The following is a 14,280-nucleotide window of genomic DNA, read 5'->3' on the forward strand; positions in this document are numbered from 1 at the left end:
AATGTTCCCCTACTAGGTCATTAGTTCTCAAATTTCATTTTGCATCAGAATAACCTGGATGGCTTTTGCAACTACAAATGTGGGGTCCTATTTCAGCGTTTCTGACTCAGTAGGTCTGAGGAGTGGTGCAGTGGCATTTCAACTGTATTTTAATAAATAAAGCTTGCATGGGGATCGGAAGAGTAAAAGTGCCACACTGGTCAGCCTTACAGCCAGGCAGTGGTAACACACACCTTTAATCCCAATAGCCATACTAGTTGCCATAGAAACAAGGTGGTGCATGCCTTTAATCCCAGTGGTTCAAGCCTTTAATCCCAGCCCTAGAGAGGATTATAAAATGGGAAGAGACAGCTCTCACACTTTCTCATTCTGAGATTACTGGAGGCAGACTCGCCATTTAAGAATGAGGTCAAGGTAAGAGCCAGTGATTGGCCGTTTTCCTCCTCAGATAGTCAAGTTGAACCCCACTTTCTCTCCCTGCGATTTATTAGTCATGCTTCAGAGGGGCCTGTGGCTCTCCATATCTAACAAGTCCCACGTGTGATACTGTTGGCCTAGCAACCATACCAAAGAGCATTAAGCTAGATTATATGGCCCATGAAGGAAGGGGCCATGTCTGTCTTACCACCTATTATTCCAGCCCTGGAATTTATCATAGCACCTGTAACACAGTAGGTTCTACCCAAAAATTGTGAAGTATTTTCTCCTTTGAGAGAAATGGTTGTGATTGTGATTCCCCACATCTGTAATATAACAGCAAGTAAGGTCTAGTGGGAGGTACAGGAGACCTGTACTACCTGTGATATACATATATATATGATATATATCATATATATCACATAATTATATATAGTGTAGTATATATGTATATATATCATGATAAAATAAGTGTTCCTAAATAAAGCATTGTACACAATGGTCAGTTGTATCTTCATGATGTACTGATGTGTCCTGGGTTTTTAAAATTCAATTCTAATATAAACTGATTTAGACTGTTTAGGTCTTCTCTTGCTGAGGAATGCAACATGCACCCCAGTCCTAGGTAACTGAGTATTCAGAACTGGCTGACTTCGTGTAAACAGCTGCATTGGTCCTCCACCTGCAATTGTTGTAGACCCCTCTGACCTCACCTTCCCTGGACCAAATGAAGAACAGATGTGCACCCAGATAACAAGATCCATTATTCAGTAGAAGTATCTTAAGCATCAATAAATTACTTCCCAAGTCCCCCTTGGGAGCCCATAGAGCCTGTCTTAGGCAAGAGCAGAGACAGTAACCACATGTCAGTGGATGATTTACAGGTTTGCAAAAGGCTTCTTGACCAATAAATATCTCTACTCCTTTCCTCATTCCAACCTGCCACTGGGCTGAGCTTTCTACCAGGAGAGAAACCACCTTAGTTTTTAAGTCTTGTCTCTCCATAATACTCCGGTTGAGATGCTTTCAGACATTATCCATCATTTCAACCCCAGATGGGATTGATTTACCATGGTGCTTTCCAACTAGACAGCCAGCAATGAAAAAGTCACAATTGGGAAACAGGATGAGGCAATGAGCCTACCTGGTATAGAATCCCACAGCAGGGGAAAATCAACAAAACTGGGTACCTGGGCCAATGCTCAGCCAAAGGTCCTAACAGAGAAAGGAGAATGAGGATGAATTTTGTCAGCCTTGGTATCAAATGTGCATTTTTCAATCAACCTCATACATTAAAAAATGAAATGACCTTACCTTCAACCTAGAAAGAAGCCAATGTCCATAAACATTAATAAATAATATTAATTATCGACTCTCATTTGTTTCAGTTGTCAAACTGATAGTCTGGAGTCATCAAAAGGGGCCTCAACTGAGGGACTGCCCATATTGAATTGGCATATGGCCATATCTGTGAGAGACTGTCCTAACTGAGGATTGATGTGGGAGGTTCCAACCCACTGAGGGCAGCGGCATCCCTAGACAGGTGTTCTGGTTTATCTAGGAAATCTAAGAGCATGAGGCAGAAAGCAAACCAATAAGCAGGATTATGCCATGGTTCCCACTTTCAACTATCTATTCCTCTTCCGTGACTTCCCTCAGTAATGGACTGTGACCTGCAAGTGTAAACCAAATGAACTCTTCCCTCCTGAAGATGCTCTTGTCAAGGTGATTTTACACAACAGCAGAAAGGAAAACTAGAGCAATAACTCATCCATTTATCATGATGACATTGCTGTATTACTTGATTAAATATTTCCAATGGCTTATAAAGCAGCTATTATTGTTCCTTTTTATAGAGTAGAGAATTTGAAGCTCATAAAATTAAAATAGGTTGTCCAAACACATACATTAAGTAAGAGGTAAATATGGGATTTAAACCTGGAACTATCATCAGGCCATCTATCTATCTATCTGTCTGTCTGTCTATCTATCTATCTATCTATCTATCTATCTATCTATCTGTCTGTTCGTCTATCTATCTATTGTATCCTTTTTCCTCCTTTTTCTCCCTCCTCCTTTCCCCTCCCATTCTCTCTATCTTCCTTCCTTTACTTACAAAGAAAATACTGGTAATACTGAGAATAAATTATAAAACAGTCAACTATTGCCAGACCTCAGTATAAAAACTTAGAGTACCTGTGACATAATTTGGGTATTTGAAAGAGAATATGCCCCCATAGGTTCGTGTATTTGCATCTCCAGTTAATAGTAGGTTTAGGAGGTGTGGGCTTGCTGGATAAAGTTTATCACTGTAGATGGACTTTTGGAGTAAAACAGTCTTGCCTACCTGTGGTTCGTTTTTTCTGCTTTGTTATTGCATCTGAAGATATGAGCTCTCTGCTTCTATTCCCGACACCTGCTACCACCATGACGGACCCTTATCACTCTAAAACGTAAAGTCAATTAAGCCCTTTCTTCTATAAGCTGACTTGGTCACGGTGTTTTTGTTTGCAGGGTCAACTTCCTAATAAGGTCAGGCATTTGAGTTTAGAGACAGTCTCCAAATAAGGTTAGACAGAGAAGATGGATCTTCGCTGAGAAAGGGAGTCCTTCATTTTTCTCTGAGCTCAGAGAACTATCCAAATATAATGGACTGCCACCTTAATAGCAAGCAAGATTCTTAAACATGCTTTATCACCACTACAGAAAGGTAACTAAGGCATAATAAACATAATTCCCAAGCTATCTGTTATTCATATTACCATTATTTTGGTTCTGTGCCTAAAACAATTTCCTTTAAGTTCCATTTATTATAAACTTCATTTAAAAATTTATTTCTGAAACTTCATCAATGGATGAATGGGTCAAGAAAATGTGATATATAACCAATACTACTACATATAATAGAATATAGAATACACTATTCTGTCATTTTAAAAATATCAAATTCTATCATCTACAACAACATGGATAACCTAGAGAACTTTACTTTAGGAGCCATAACCCCAAACTCTGCATAATCTCGGTCATAATCTGGCTCTTTGTAGATGGCAGAACTCGTGAGTAGAGTGGTGACTAGTAGAGGCTGAGGAGGGAAAGGAAGAAGAAAAAGAACAAAAGAGACTGAGAAGCAAACACCAACCAACAGACAGGTGAGAATGAGTTCTACCTTCCTACTGTACAGGAGGATAGCCATAGTACAAAACAAAAATTTGTATTTCCAAACAGTTAAAGAGAGGATTAACATGGAAAATAATAAAAATGCTAACTCCTTGAGCTGATCATTGCTCAATACAGACATGTTTCTAACACTGCATATTACTCCACAAATCTGGACAAGGATTACGTCAATTAAAAATAATTTGTAGAACCAAATAGTGCCTCCGTGTGTCCCTGTTAAGTAAAAGAATCAGTATTAAAAGGAAAAGACTATTCCCAAGTGGTCATGTATGTAAGAACAATATTATATAGACTCAGCAGACTGTATTTTTATATACATGCATGTACATTTCTGCTAACAATAATAACTAAAGAAGAAGCAATGAATCTGAGAGAGAGCAATGAAGGGGAGAAATAGAAATTATTCAATATAAAACTTGGCTATAAAATTCTCAAAACAACTTAAATTTTTAAATTAAAAGAAATCTAAGCTACATCGTAGGCTTAAAACAGGAAACAACCACAGGAAATGAAGACTGACTTTCTCCTCGCATTTCCCATAGGTGAAGGAAAATCCAGAAAGGCAATTATATAGACAGATATTGATGAGCCTAAGGGTGTAACTCTAGCTGGGAAGTGCATAGGAGAAAACAGGCCTGTCTTCCATGGTCAGAAGAGGAGGTTGAAGGGAAAGGGGGAACAGGAGACAAATAACAAAAACGCTCAGCTTTCTTTTTTTCTTTCTTTCTTTCTTTTTTTTTTTTTTTTTTTTTTTTTTTTTACTGTGTAGAGAAGAGCAATGGGGGGCTTCTGGGAACATTGTTTTGAAGAAGAAAGTTAAGTAAAGTTCATTCTTATTCTACAGCGAACAAGTCAGTAGAGAGGAGGGTATTTGCCAGGGCCAAAGACCTTGCCAAGGGAAGGGGCTGGATGCTGAAACATGCAGGAAGAGGTTGGTCTTCAACAGCAGATTGTACCTCCTCCCAAAATCATGCAGGAAGGCAAAGTGTGAGCATTCTGAAGTAGTTATTGCTGAAGATTCAGTAATGAAACAGTAAGAGCCTCACTGCTCTCTCCCTCCTTCCCTCCCTCTCCCTCTCTCTCTCTTTTTCTCTCTAATACCTGATTTCTTTGTTACTGTAACATGTTTAAATACACACACACACACATATATATATATATGTATGAATGTATGTATACATTAATACAACCTGTTGAGTTTTTTTAGTGTTCCTTGTATGCATATGATATCAGGGCTAGCCACTTGGAAGTAGATAACCAGTCAGAGAGCTCATCCTTGAAAAAGACTAATTGTCTCTCTCAGAATTCTTTTTTTATTTTATTTATTTATTTACTTATTTATTTGTTTACTTATTTTGTTTTTTCATTCATTTATTTGTTTGCTGTTGTTTGTGTACAAATAGTCTTTAGTCACCCTCTCTATGTTTATTCACAGATAAACTTTTTCAGGGTTATACAGTTTGTGGTTTATTTTGTTTTTTGGTTTGGTTTTTTTTTTGAGACTGGGGTTCTCTGTAGCTATGGAGCCTGTCCTGGAACTAGCTCTTGTAGACAGGCTGGTCTTGAACTCACAGAGATCTGCCTCCCTCTGCTTCCTGAGTGCTGGGATTAAAGGCTTGCACCACTACCACCTGGGCTCTCTCAGAATTCTTTAGTAGCCTCTGGTTCTTTGTTTATGGGTGGGGCCTCTTCCACATTAACAGGTCTATTGGTGTTGTCTTTGTTTGGGTCTTATTTAGGCAGCCATATTGCTGCAGCATCATGAGTAAAGCTTCCTTCTCACTTCTAGGAGTCACAATCAATCTCACAGCAGATTTCCTGGACCCTTGGCTCTTATAATCAGTCTGCCCCTCTTCTGCAATGTTCCCTGAATATCCAGGAATTGTATTGTAAATATATTCACAGAAGCTGGGCACCCCAAGGCTAATTGTCTTCTGCATTTTGATCAGTTGTGGCTTTCTGTAAAGAGAACCTTCTTTGGTGAGGATATGAGCTATACTTGTCTCTGAGTTGAAAATAAAATGTTTAAAATACAATTAGGAAATTTGCTGGGTTAATAAAATAGAGACGGAAAATTCTCATCGAAGATCCATGATCTCACTAACCCGGGGAAGTTGAGTACATTTTATCTCCCTCTTATTGGGCGGGCCTTAAGTCCCACTAGACAGCTGAGGATTACCAGCTCCATGTAGGAGCCATATTACACCACTGTCGGCATCTAGCCATGCTCGTCATTGTGGTTCACAGGCATCACGGTTGGGTAGGACTGTTAGCTGTTCGCCTCCATTGAGATCACCATAGTGCATTCTGGTACAGTGAAAGCTAGTCCTCAAGGAGATTGAAATCTTTCCTTGCACTGGGAAATCTAAAAGTGGTCTGTGATTAGCTCACAGTCTCAGCTGCTTGGAAATAGTGACGATGCAGGAAACCAGTGATGCTCTCAATCTCTCTTGTAAAGCAAACCTTTCCCTTCTGCCTCTGACTTTCATGGAAAGAAAACTTTTCTTGGCATATGTTTAAAAAGACAACACACCAACATATATCTTTTGATTTTTTTTCCCACGTACCTATGACAGATGACGTCACAGAGAATTAACCTTTGTCCAATAACATACCAAAAAATACAGCTGCGACTGGGGTGGGTAGAAACACAAAAGCCTCTAACCTGCAGAAGGTCCCAATTAAGATTCCCAAGCTACCATTGTGAGAAAGGATAATGTTGTGTTTGTGGAGATGATTAAAACATCACCAGAGCCTCTACAAAGCTTCCTTAATAACAACACTGAAAATGTTTGTCTTGACAGAGAGAAAGTATTTGCCTGGATGAAAAATATGATGGGGAAACAAAACAGCATAAAAAGATGCAATGTCTGCACCTATAAAACAAAATAAACAAAATCTCTTGAGTTCTTTTGATGGTGGTGGTAGTACTGTGTGTGTGTGTGTGTGTGTGTGTGTGTGTGTGTGTGTGTGTGTGTGTGTGTGTTGAAAAAGTGGTATGTGTGGTGTGTGCAAGTAAGTGCACATGAAGGTACGTTTATGTCTGCTGTCTTCCTCCATCATCCTCAACCTTAAGTTTTGGAGACAGGGTCTCTCCCTGAACCTGGGGATCACCAGTTGAGCAAGATTGTCAGGCTGTCAAGTACCAGGCACCCTCCTGCCTCTGCCTCCTGAGAGCTAAAATTACAGACACAGGCCACCATGCTCGGCTTGGCACACAGGTGCTAGAGATCCAAACCCAGGTGTGAGAAGCACTTTACCATTGAGTCCTCTCCCCAGCTCCTGTTGTTGTATTGTAACCATTGTTAACTTGAGAGCAACCTAGAAAACTTTTTATAGCTCAGGCTAAAGTGGGGAGCTTGGAACTTTGGATCCACCATGTCTAACATAATATTTATCTATTTAAAAAAAATTACCAATTTTGTAATTACCAAATGTTCTTTGAAGGTCAATCACAATTAGCTGCTGTGCAATTCTATCTGTAAAATATACTCAAAATGATAAATTAGAGAAATGAGGAACAGGTTAGTGGTAGACAAAAACTACGGGTGAACACTGGAGCACAACCGCAGAAGTATAACTTGAAGAACTTCTTCAGGAGGGAAGAGTACTGTATCAACTATAGTTGTGAGTACATGAATCTAAATATATGACAGGATTGCACAAAATTTTACCCACATAGGCACTCCCACACACAAATGAGTAATATGGAACTAATAGGCCAAGGTAAATGAATTCTGTAGATTGCACCATTGGCAAGGTCTTGGTTTGAAACTGCACTACAAAATGCTCCCCATCAGAGGAAGCACCAGCACACCGAAGCCTGAGACCTTGAGAGGGCCCTTGCCTTGAAGACAGGTAAGAACTAGAAGAGAGAAGAGAGGAGACTTCCCACCATTGGACCTGGAAGCACACCTTCCCTGAGCCCCATCATTCTGCACTTGGTCCCTAAATAGCTAAAGACGAAAGGATGCAATGAACCAAGACCTAGACAGAACCATGTAGCTACCATGAATCTAGAAGGATGCAAACAAAGCTGGAGCACATGTGTTCTAGTTGCTCATCACTCACAAGTGAATAGGATCATTCACTGTAAAAGAAAACCATGGAAACATTAATCGAATCTTTTAAACCATGTGAGGCATCCTTAATCCAAAATGCTTGAAACCAAAAGTGGTTTTGTTTGTTTGTCATTTGACTGTGTTCGGATTTGTGAAGATTTGTGTGTGCATAGTAATATACTTAGGGCTAGGACCCAAGTCTAAATGCAGAATTTATGTTTAATAATTTGTGCACACAGCCTAGATGATATTCACGTAGCATTCTCAGTACTCCCATGCTCTGACTGAGACAAATCACATGAGGTCAGAGGTAGAATTCCTGTTGTCATGGCAGGGCTCAAAAAGTTCTGATTTTACAGCATTCCAGATTTTTAATTCTTCAAGATGCTGAACTGATACTTGAGACAGTTTCTAAACAAAAGTAGCCACTCCTGTCAGGATTGAAGCTATACGTGACCCTAATTTTAGTTATTCTTTCTGGGTACTGGATTGCTACTGAAATTCTATTCTGTATTTTCTCTTGTAATCTGCAATTTCTGTTTTGCTAATTATATTTGAAAATCATACCTATTCCTCATAATTTGCCTCTCTTGTTATTCCAAAAGCTTTAAACTTAACAGGCACCACTGTATAGCTACAGACTTACTGTGCTTACTGTTGTGTGACACTATTCCTTGGGAAATGTAAACCAACAGCTACACACTCCAGATAGGGAATCCATTAGAGACCAAAGTAAGGATGCCACAAAAACCTAACTTTCTTAACCAATGAGTTCATTGCAGTTACTTACAGGAACAAACATATTTAGACAGCTGCATCACCAAAGCTCATCCCAGCATGGGAGACATCTCACAAAAACAGGAAATGTGGAGAGTACTGAACAACCTGCAGGCAGCTCAACAGGTTGGAGGGTGTTCTTTCCAGGTAACTCAGTGGGTCTGGACCTCTTCCAGGCAGGTTTTCCTAGTCTTAGAGTCAGCAGCCCTTATAACTTATGAATGCTTGGGAAGGGAAGAGCCTAGTAAATATGGTCAGTTTCAGAAACTTCCACTGGGTGTTGAATTGTTTACTTCCTCAGCTTAAGGAGTTTCCTTGCAGGCTGGATTGTTTCACGTCCCTTTATAACATTCTTTCTCTTAAGCCTTCCTCCAAAATAAACTGTTTTTGTCTTCAAGGAAATTGCTACCCAATACTTATGTGAATAAACTCATCGCTGCAGGGATTTAACATTAACAGCCTTATTGGGTCACACAGTTCACTTATCCATAAGCCATACCAACTCTCTAATACCTTTATCATTCAGAGCATTTCCCTGCTCCAGGATTATGGAAATCACTCCAGGATATATTTTAGTCTCTGATTTCTAGGTATCAGCTTATTCATTGCTAAGCAAGTGTATAAAAGCATGACTTGAATTTTAATATTTTTACATAACTGAACTTGGTATGGTTCTGCCTTTGTTCCATTCTTTATGCTGTTGTTAAGAAAGATCCTTAATCCCTTCACCTGTCCTCTTAAATCTGAAGTTAATGGAAAGTATTATGTGATGCCTTTATGCTATTACTCTAATTCTAGGTGGATTAGGGGTCCAGTAGATCCTTAGAATAGACTGTGTGAGAGATGACTTAGCAGTTAAGAGTGCTTCCTGCTTTTGCAGAGGACCCCAGTTTAGTTCTCAACACCCATTATGGGTGACTTACAACCACCTGTAACTCTAGCTCCAGGAGATCTGATAGCCTCTTATGGATTCTCTAGGTACCTGCATTCATGTGCGTATACATATATGCATGCATACAAACACATACATATACACATACATAAATACATACATAAAAACACACACATACATACAACTTAAAATAAAATAAGTCTCTTTGAAAACTGCATAGCTCCTCACTAGGAAGTATATTCTTCCAAAAGTAGCAGTTTTATAAATGTCTACTGATATAGTCTTGCCTTTTTCATCCCTTCATGTTGTTACTCTAAAAATGAAGTGTTTGAATCTTGGCTTTTTTTTTCTATTTAGGCAGGAAATAGTCACTGACTACAAATTTGAAGTCCAAAGTTGGACTTTGCAGAGAGAAAAATAATCAGACATCTAAACACGTGGGCAATAATGATGCATAATTGGGAAAAGCTATCCGAAAATATACATGGGTTCTTGGTGCACTGTTTTTCCAACCTTTGTGAGTCTATAGTTATGTAATGATTGAGACTTTTAATGAATGACTGTGCTTCCTTCTCCACATATGTGGCCAAATTTTTTTCATTGGACTATTCTAGATATTCTGAAAATATTTTGATCTTAACCAATTAGCAGTTGGTAACACTGAGTCTCAAGCGTCCCATTGTAGTTAACAACAAAGTCACTCAAGCTGGAACATCTAGGCTCTAATTCTACATCTACCTGCCCAAGAGAAATGTTGGCTATGCAAAAGGTTCATCACCTGTAAAATGGAGGCATCCAAGAGTCAGCCTAGGCACAGAACCCAGATCCGAAGGGGCCAGAAAGTATTTCCACCTTCGATGTGGAACAGACCTCCATTGTAAATAATGACTTAAGCCTGATTCCAAGAAGTCCCCCAACCAAGTTTGGTCAATGAGCTAGACAAGTTCAAACCTAGTCTTGACAGAGAGACCCAAAGTTACAGGATATGGCTATACATGACTAAAAAGCCCATGGTATATAAGACTGCCACTAGCCCCATCCAATCAACATTCTCTCCATGTAACTGCTCCCCAGCTGCCCAGTTAGACCAGAGATACTTATAATTCCCTTCCCTGGGTGCCTTTATTCCTGGTCATCATTGCCATTTTGTGTGGATGATCAACTCCTGCATGCTGGCCTTTCCTGCAGAATAAATAAATGTTCTTTGTGTTTGCATACTATTTGAGTCTGGGGTCTTCCTTCCGAGATTCTTGGACCCTTACGGAACTATTGTAATTAACAAACGATAAAGTTTATTACAGACAAAAGTCACCCAATTTAGAAGTATCAGCTAAAATCCATATGTGTATTTGTTTGATTCCTAAGCGTTGCTGTTTATTGCCATATAAAATTGCCTTCTGTCTGCATGAAAAGCAAAGAAGTGAGTACAACAGACTAGCAAACTAATATTTTCACTCCATCATCTGCTGTTTTTCTTCCCAGGAATCACACAAAAGTAGGAATTGGCTGGGTTGCTGTCCTGAGCCATCACAGGCAGGGTGGCTTAGACATGCTATCTCCCCATTCTGGATGCTACCAATCTAAGACCAAGGTGTTTGGAACCCAGAGAAGACACACTTGACTTTCCAGGTCCCTGTGGGAGCTGTCGATCCTTGAATTGTAGGTGCCTTGGTTCCTTGGTTACCATTACTTGACTGTCGTTCCCTCTGTGTACCCGTCTCCTCTTCTAATAAGAACCTTCATTCATGTTAGAGTCAGGCTCTGCCTTACCCCCAGTATGATATCCTCAAAATCTCTTTGTAACAGATGCAAAAATCTTATTTCCAAACAATGTTTGGTCCACAGGCATCTGAAGTCAGGACTGCAATACATACTTTTGTGCTGACTAGCTCTATGTCAACTTAGCACAAGTTAAAGTCATTTAGAAAGAAGCCCTCACCAAAATGGGTTGGAGGCAAGACTGTGCTGTGTTTTCTTACTTAGTGATTTATGTGGGATGGCCCAGACCATTGTGGGTGGTGCTACCGTGCACAAGAAGTCCTGAATACTGTAAGAAATCAAGCTGAGCAAGCCAATAAGTTAAGTGGCACTCCCATATCAGTTACTGCCTCCAGACTCTCCCTTGAGTTCCTGACCTGATTTCGCTGAACAGTGGACTGTGATGTAGAAGCTTAAGCTAAAGTAAACCCTTTCCTTTCCAAGTTGCTTTTGGTAATGGAGTTTTACAGCAGCATTAGAAACCTGGACTAAGACAACACTTGTGTGTGACACAACTAAGCCCTCAAGAGAGTTTCTGAACCACAATCAGACCCCACGCATCCTCTTTTCCACCTGGCGGAAGCATTTCTGTACTTCCTCTACCCCCCACTCAGGATAAGCTTGTGAGAGGCCAATTTTTAATTGACATAGAATTATATTCCTTTCCCCCTCTCTTTTCTCCCTCCAGCCCCTTCCAAGCACATTCCCTCCCTATGTCTTCTCTCACTACTCTCAAGTTGACAGCTTCTGTTTCTTGAATTGTTATTTTATATACATGTTTATGTAAATGCAACCTGATGAGATGGGTTTTGTTGATTGTGTGTGTATGGTTTCAAGGCTGGCCACTCTCCACTGGCAAACCAATAGGGCCACAGTTTATCAAAACACAGAAGAGTTAATGGAACGTTTTCAGCACAGAAGCACATATCCTCTCAAGAGCAAGTTTAGCCACCGAGCACAGTGCCCATAAGCACAGGGGCACTGTGGCCTGTCGTCATTTCAAGCTGCTTAAGTGATCATTTATGGCAACGCATAAAAATTATCACTGTTTTGAAAGAGACACTAAGCTGATGTTCCAGATAATGATACCTCTGGGTCATCATTATTTTTCAGAGCCTTAATGACCAGAATAGGCACACTACTGTTTTCCTAAATCCTTTCTGTTTTATTGGCAGTGCTTGAATAAAGCAAAGCCCTCTTCTTTGTCAAGTGTGTCCCGATTAATGAGTCTTCTCACTTGTTCTCTAACCTGATCAACTAAAGAAAACCTAGTGCACACTGAGGGAGGATTGTGTACCCTAATTCTGGCCCACACGGTTAAGAATACAGACATCAGAATTACAGATGCCAAGTTCAAATCCTGATACAACCATTTTCAACTACGTGATATAGGTCAGTCTCTACTCTTTCTAAGATCTGGTTCTCCATCAGACCTCTGGACATGAATGTTCTCTTCCAAGGCTTTTCTGTAGACACAATGGCCACATGCAATTGAACGACTTAGCACCAGACCGTATGTAACAACCAATGTTTAAATTACTCAAGTTCAATGAAATGTAATGGCAGGTTGATGGCAAGAGGGAAGTGTCTCATCTCCCTTTTTCAAGGCTTGCAGACAAGACATCCCCAGCCCGCTTCTGTTCTACAGTTCAAAACCGAAACTGAACAGTGGGTGCTTCAGAGAAAAAGGGAAACACCAAGACTTTCATTACCTGTCACAATTTACTTATACTTCTCTGCAAGTCACAGCAGAGTACCTCCCTTGATTCACATATCAGAGTACCTGATGAGTGTGTGGGTGGTAGTGTGGTACAATGGTGAGCCATGACTCAGTGACCACATTGTTTTGTTTCAGACCTCGGCCCTATCTCTGTCTTATTCTACCTCTCAGTGACTTAGCTTCTTCTATGTGATGAGAAGCAATAAAAGTGCAATGGGAACAACACTAGTCTCCTGAGGTTGCTGTAGAACATGTTAAATGAGTCAGTATGTGAAAAGACTTGAACATTTCCTGGCTCATTTTAACTGCTAACTAAGTGTTTGTTAAATAAACAAGCAAGAAAATACATGGCAATGACTATACCACTCTTGGGCATATACTCAAAGAACTCCATAGCCTATCACGTGGATATTTGCACATTCCACGTTTATTGCTGTTCTATTCATAACATCAAGGAAATGGGGCCAGCATAGATGTCCATCAATAAATAAATGGATAATGAAACTGTGACACATAGACACACTAAAATTTCAATCTGTGGTAAGGAAAAAGTCAGATGAAATTTGCTGGAAAATGGACAACTCCTGAAAATATTATATTGAGTAAGGTGATTCTAATTCAGAAAGATAAATACTGTATGTTTTCTTTCCTATGTGAATCCTAGCTTATAATGTACACATGTAAGAAAAAGATACTAAGGAAGGGGTATGGAGAAGGACACATGACATGAAAGCAGAAATGAGACTGGAGGAAATTACCAGAGAACAAAGAAAAGAGGTGCTGGGGAGAGGAGGAGAGGAACAGAATTTACTAAGACATACTTTGCTTGAAATTTTCCTAATGACACCTAATACTTTGTGGGTTAATTTAAAAATAAAGATTAATTTGAAAGAGAAAGGAAGTACCTGGTAAGTACTCAATTAATAGTATCAATTTCTACTACTTGCTCTCACAAGGATTATCAAATGAGGGTTTGAGACAAGTCTGGCCCTCTGTACAAATAAAGCTCTTATGGAACACAGTATGTCTATTCATCTACACATCACTTGAGGCTGCTTTTCTGCCATAATGGACATGATGGATTAGGACCACATAACTAACCCAAGATACCATTAGACCATTCCACAAAAATTTTCCAGCCACTGGTATTCCCCCTTGACCAAACTGAAGCTCAGTCAGGCCAAGATTTATGTTGCAAATTTACTCAGAATTTTGTTCCCTGCATTCAGCACAGTGTCTAGCACTCCGGAGATATTCTACACATATTTGCTAGAGCAAAGGATAAGTCACTGAAGCCTTCTTTTACACAGGAGGAGATGAAATCATAATAGTTGCCATTATTAAGTCTTGTCACATGTCAGGTACCATGCCAAGTGCTCTGTCTTCATTTAATCTTCACGTCATATCTGACATCCAGGATCTATCAGCATCCCATTTCCAGAGAGGAGGAAAGTGCAGATGAGGAGGTGAGAGAC

The sequence above is a fragment of the Microtus pennsylvanicus genome, chromosome 8 (assembly GCF_037038515.1).
Source record: "Microtus pennsylvanicus isolate mMicPen1 chromosome 8, mMicPen1.hap1, whole genome shotgun sequence".
NCBI lineage: Eukaryota > Metazoa > Chordata > Mammalia > Rodentia > Cricetidae > Microtus > Microtus pennsylvanicus.